Source organism: Lepisma saccharinum, chromosome 17 (assembly GCF_977018435.1).
Source record: "Lepisma saccharinum chromosome 17, izLepSacc3.1, whole genome shotgun sequence".
NCBI lineage: Eukaryota > Metazoa > Arthropoda > Insecta > Zygentoma > Lepismatidae > Lepisma > Lepisma saccharinum.
Genome location: NC_139245.1, coordinates 52,929,132 through 52,936,048, shown reverse-complemented (window position 1 = coordinate 52,936,048; position 6,917 = coordinate 52,929,132). Strand labels below are relative to the sequence as shown.

Genomic DNA, 6,917 nt, shown 5'->3' with positions numbered 1-6,917 from the left:
CGTTTATATGGTATGGACATTTTTTTCAAATACCACTATCCAATCTATGGCAAATGAAACTAAAAGGAGGATAGGAGCTCACAAATATTGAGATCAAATGCAAATCCCTATTCCTGGCACGATCCTATACGCTGTATGGCATTGAAGATTCCATTACATCATTATGGATACAGTTATGGACGGAGGAATTTCCACCCCAAAATCCGCCAGATCTACGCAGATTGAAAAAAGGACTGTTATATCTCCGAAGTTTGATGCAAGAATTCAGTTATGTGGTGCTTCCGCCAAAAGGTGAAGATGTAAAACTCTCTCAATACTTATATACACTGTTTCACAAACAGTTGCAGATACCGACTCACCTCATTGAAAAACATTTTCCCAATAACAGATGGCAAAATATTTGGAAAAATTTAAATAAGAAATTTCTGGATACATCAGCGTATAGTGTTTGGTACAATGTAATACATGATATTATACCAACTAATGAACGCTTACATAATATAAATTGACTAACAACTAATAAATGCCACATATGTGGAGAGAATAGAACATAGAATAGTAACATGTAATGGAGTACAGGAAATTTGGAAATGCCTAACGACATATCTAGGACAAATATGTCGAACAGCACACCAATACTTTCAACCGTCGATGTGTACAAGACCAGATTTAAAATATTTTCCAGAAAAGAAAAACAATGCAGTAATTTGGTTAATAGCTAATACAATAAATTATGTATTTTGTAAAAAGTATGAGCGCAATAGCATTTTGTTCACACAGTATTTAAAAAGAACTAGATGGAAAATGTTACAATATCCAAAAATGTATGAGTATTTTGGAAATTACCTCAGTGTTGTTTAGACAAACGTTGTATACTTGTTGTGTGAAAGTGTAAACAGGTATTTAATATATGAAGAAACGTATATTTGTATTACAGGTTCAACTGCATGTTTACGCCAAAAATCTTGTATCAGATAGAGAAAATGGGACTCTTACTATATTACTTACTATGTTAAAAATTCTATACAATACTTTTAACAGAATTTATGTAAGAAAGCAGATCTATTTTGTATTTATGCTGATAAAATAAAAGTTTGTTAAATAAAAAAGTCGGTAACGCGTCTGACTACCATGCTAAAGGTCACGGGTTCGATCCCCGGCCGGTTCAAATCCGGGAACTTTTCTAACTTTGGAAGCGAATCCGGCGCCCACCCAGCGTCGAATAACATGGGTTCCTGGGGGAAACCCTGGGGGATATAGGCGGTCAGGGGCGTGATGCTGATCACATCACCACCACTCACGACCGGATCAAGAAAGTGTGGGGCGTTACCCCCACACCCCCTATACGCCTTCATGGCATGGTTCTAAGCACAGGGGAGCACTTTACCTTTACCATTATCTAATCATAATCTGGTTAGTTCATTAACACTGATGAACTTTGTTTGGCGGGTTTATATTTACATGACAGCAATATGCATGTTGCGTTAAACGAGCAAACTTCATTAGTATATTACATTAAGTTTAATTCATTAGATCATAAGCATCCTGATTGGTGCGTTCACGTTTACGTCACAAACTGAGTTATACAACATGTAAATTTATAAACGTTATGAAGAAATCAAGGTGGCACTAAATCTTTTTCCATTCAACATGTACATTTACAATTATAATACAAAGTTACGAAAATATTCAAGGACGTAACAGTGTGAAGATAAAAGCATACGGCAACTTTTGTTTCTCCGATTCACTGTCAGCGTATGCCGACGCCTTTAATTCCTGATTCATGCGAAAACTTGTTTGTTCAAATCAAACAATTTGCCCAAAGCAATTAACTCCCCACTCATGCTGAGCGGTGTTTCTGTTGGTGACAAACGCATCTGCCAATGCTGATAGAGGCTCATCCCCGCATACAATTCATCAGAACAACCAACAAGCTTTGAAGTCCATGGCTTTGGTGCAATGCCAAACCATCTAGATAGATAATCCAGGAATTATTTTAGTACTCGTTTTCAGCCACTTTGCAATTTACCAGAATATATCGAAATCAATTCTTTGCGGATTAGTGGATGAAAAATAAACAAAATACCAGGTAACCAAGAAAGTTCATGCGGTTTTTACAACTGCCTGTAGTTTGCGTGGGGTAGTATGCAGTTCAGCCGCCAGGGGTACATGTATGTGTGATTGGCGGAAAGCTCATTCCTTGGCACGTCGGCTAACGTAGATAACAGGTCGCAGTCGATAGTTCGGGAGCAAGTATTCGCAGTGAACCATGGCTGTGTCGAATGCAGTAATCAGGGCGTGTTTACTGTATGAGTACAAGTTGGGCACAAAAGGAGCGGAAGCAGCAAGAAAAATACGTGCAGCGTTTGGAGAATGTACAATTAGTGAACGGACAGCGCAAAAGTGGTTTCAGACCTTCTCGAGTGGCGATGAGACACTGTCAGACAAACCTCGATCAGGCAGACCGAAATCTCTCGATGTGGACCAACTGAAGGCAGCAATTGAAAAGGATTCACTTCAAACGTGTCAAGAACTCGCTCAACGATTTGCGGTAAGTGCTGAAACAATTCGTGTGCACTTGCATGAGCTTGGCAAATCATGGAAACTGAGTAAGTGGGTCCCGCACGAGCTGACTGCTGCGAACCGTCTCCAATGACTGGACATTTGCGCTTCCTTGCTCACTAGGAACAACAACTGTCCAATTTTGGACCGCATTTTGACGTGTGATGAAAAGTGGGTAATGGACGATAACAAGAAACGCTCATACCATTGGCTATCGTCAAATGACACCATACCTTTAACTGCAAAACCTGCTCTTCATCAGCGGAAAGTGATGCTGTGTGTCTGGTGGACTACGGCTGGGATTGTGCATTATGAGTTCTTGGAAAGTGGTAAAACCATCAACAAAGAGGTGTACTCCGCGCAATTGCAAAGAGTGGCCGAACAGCTTGCAAAAAAACAACCTGCATTAGTGAATAGGAAGCGTGTTCTTTTCCACCAAGACAACGCTAACCCGCATACAGCAAAGATGACCCTGGAGGTGATTTCTTCTCTCGGCTGGGAACTTCTGCCACATCCAGCGTATTCACCCGACATCGCTCCATCAGACTACCATCTTTTTTTGTCTATGGACAACCATATGCGCAATCGACATTTCCAAACTCGCGAGGAGGTTGAAAACGCGGTGGTGCAGTTTTTTGCGGCCCTACACAAAGACTTTTTCAAACATGGCATCTACAGGCTTGTACAAAGATGGGAAAAGGTAGTAGAAGCGGATGGTAGATATTTTGTAGAATAAATATAAGGTAAACACATTTGTTTTGGACCTTTTCTTCTTTGTACTAAAACCGCATGAACTTTCTTGGTTACCTGGTAGAATATGATTGATCAATTTCACCCAAAGTTGAATAATGTTCATTTTCTTTACCGCAGTGTTGCATTTTTTCTCAGTATTGATTATCTTGTCGGTATCGCGTTATTAAACACAAATTAAGTGTTTTAAGTTATAGTTAGAAGTTTTGGAAATTTTAATTAAAATATCTCCCTAAGTTAACTGCCGGATGAAATTTTCAATAATCACTGACAGCGCGGTTAATGCCATTGGGTAGTGTTCCTGTTGTAAAATAACTTCATGTTATCAAATTTCGAATTTTGTTTTTATTATATCGATAAATCGAAATTTATAGTGTGTCGGTCCCATGGGACCAACGAGGCGCCAACAGGAAAACCGGCGAATGAAAAGCAACAATCAATTTCGCGAAAATGCATTCTTTACTTTGAACTTTATATTTGACCTGCTAAGTTACAAGTATTGTTTAGAAGTACTCTAAACAATACTGCCCAACACAATGCACTATAAACATAAAATAATTTTCAATAATCGGCCATTTTCATCTTTTCTTTATGGAAATCTTTCTCTTTCCGACAACAAATAAGGAAATAATTATTTTCAGTTTCGGTTCAGTGTGTTTTGTTTGGAATGTTTTGCTGTAAAATTTACTTTGCCACTTGACTGATAAGCTACAATGGCGTCCAGACGCTTGGATAAAAGGGAGATTTGCCAATATCTTGATATGTCAGAAGAAGAGTTTCAGGACTCGGAAGATGATCCAATATTTTCTCCAAACAATACAGAAGATGATCTTACTACTTCTGATGAATCTGATATTCAGCCACAAGATGTTTCTTGTAGCCAGGGTTTAAATGGAAATCCACCAAACATCAGACAGTTTGTGATTTCATGTGGAATTGACTGTAACGTCGCAGGGATGCTTGCCCTTGGAAAGCCAGAAGATTTTTACTCACTGATAGTTGATGACAATGTTTTCAGTATTATTGCAGAAGAAATAAATTTGTATGCAACACATTGTCTATTGAGTGACAAAAGTGATGTCACACCATCTCCTAGACTACATAAATGGGTTCCAGTGACTGCTAATGTGATGAAGAAGTTTTTTGGATTAGTAGTTTGGATGGGTATAGTACAAATGCCGCAGTTGTCTCACTACTGGAGACAAAATTGTTTATACAAGAACACTTGCGCAGCATCAGTTATGGGAAGAAATAGATTTTATCTAATTTTGCGAATGCTACATTTTTCTGATAATGAACAGTGTGCTCCTAGAGAAAGATTACACAAAGTTCAATGTTTGGTTGATAATTTCAATGATAAGTTTCAGGAAGTATATGAACCCGGTGAGTTTGTCTGTGTTGATGAAACTCTTGTACCCTTCCGTGGAAGAGTAATTATGCGTCAATAGCTGGAACAGAAGAGACACAAGTACTGCATTAATTATGTACTGGGAACGGCTACACTTGCAATGTGAAAATATATTATGGGAAAAAAATTGACGGAACAACAATTAAACCGGCTGATATTGTATTGTCACTGTGTGACAAACTACTAAATTCAGGTCGTACTGTGTATACCGACAATTGGTACACAAGTGTAGATTTTGCAAATAAACTTTTGGATGTAGATACACATCGCGTAGGAACACTGCTTGCAAATAGAGGTCCCAAGGATATTTATTGTTGAAAAAACCCAAGAAAGACGAGGTGATAACCACTACAAATGAGCGGGTAATCACCATATTGAAGTGGAAAGACAAGAGGAACGTGCTTATGCTCTACAAGACATTCTCATAACATGGCAAGGTCTGAATAACCTCAACCTTCTCTTAGTTATGTACAGGGCGTTTGTCAGACCCATTCTGGAATTCAGTTCTGTGACATGGAATTTTTCCTGTGGTGTTGGAAAATGTGACATCATTGAGAATATACGAAATAAATTTCTTTCCTATTTATATTTTAGATTTAAACTGTTTAAATTATTTTATAGTTATGACAACCTATTGAACAAGTTAAAAGTTGAATACCTTTCAGCTAGAAGAAACAGAAATGACATAAAATTCGTTGAGAAAATTTTAGAAGGTTACTACTCTGTTCCTACGCTTTTATCGAGAATATCTATACGAGCTACGCCGTATCGAGTACGCACTAAAGGGTCGTTATTGACAGCATCTACAGATTATAAATATAATTAGTTTTTAAACTCCATAGTCAGTAGTTATAATGATTTCCAACGAGCCTAAAGATCAATTGTATTTTAATCATTCATCAGGCCTATTTTAATGACTTATCATGTATACTTTAATGTATATATCATTCATATTTTATTGTACCTCTTACTGTATTTAGTATTTCTTTTGTACAGTCACATCTTTATGATTCAATCTTGTATTATAAATTTATGACTTTTATGTATTTACATGTATACGTACTGCTGTACTAAGGCCAGCCAGCTGTTTTTCAGCAGGATAATACTAGCATAAATAAATAAATAAGTAAAGGTAAATCACCAGTTTATCTGTCTGATGAGATGTCTGCGTACTCTTCCCCACTGCGAAAAACTGTGAAATGGTATCGCAAAGTAGATATGGAACTTTTCCTGAACACCGCAATGGTAAATGCTTTTATTTTGTACAAAGAAGTTAGGGGTGACTCCATAAACATTGTGTCTTTCAGAGAAAAAGTGGTCCTTTGACTGACAAAGAGGAAGAAACTACAACAGGTTCACCTGGTAAGGAAGACCTCTGAAAAAACGTTCCCATCACACAATACAAACGAAGGAAGGACCAGTTCACAAAGTGCGCAAATATTGCAAGTACTGCTATAAATTAGTCTCTGAAAAAGAAGGCCGAAAAACAGCAGCGAATAATGTGAAGAAGGTTGTTACTTTTTGTGAAGGGTGTGAAGGAGGTAAACCACATATGTGTATTCCTTGCTTCAATAAAGTTCACGTGAAGTGATTACAGTTTTTCAAGTGTTGACTGAAAAGTTTTGTGAAAACATTTTCAATGCATTAATGTAACTCATTTCTTTTACAAAAATATGAATATTATGTACTGTATATGCTGTATTATATTTTTTCCTATGTTCCAAAAATATATGCCATTGTATGAATACAAATTTAAAATGTATGCTAAAGATTATCTTGTAAGTTGGTGCATATTATAAAAACTATAAAATAATACAAAAATAATAAAAAATATATTAAAAAAATAAAATGAAACATATATTTCACATAATTGGTGAATATACCGTAAGCAACAAATGCAAATATTGTCACCAATCTTATAGGGACTCCTCGACATAGAGTTACATAGGTGTAAATAGCCTCAGTGTTGATGCACCAATACCACTGTCTAATTATATACAAATACCACAAATAAATTAAAAATAAATAAATATATTAAAATGCTGTATTTAAGTAATGAGCGAAATCAGGTTACTTACCCATAAGACGTTCTAAGGAATATACATGCTTCATAGCAACAATAATAATAAATATAAAAATTTGGCTTTGCTGCTTATAAGTTGCCAAAAATGCATGTGCCGTTGGATTCTAGGGCGCC

The 6,917-nt window shown here is 36.8% G+C and overlaps 1 pseudogene; it reads left to right on the top strand.

Moving 5' to 3' along the window:
- Nucleotides 1-2,269: 2,269 nt before the first annotated feature.
- On the top strand, nucleotides 2,270-2,656 carry LOC146001418 (histone-lysine N-methyltransferase SETMAR pseudogene; annotated as a pseudogene).
- Nucleotides 2,657-6,917: the final 4,261 nt, after the last annotated feature.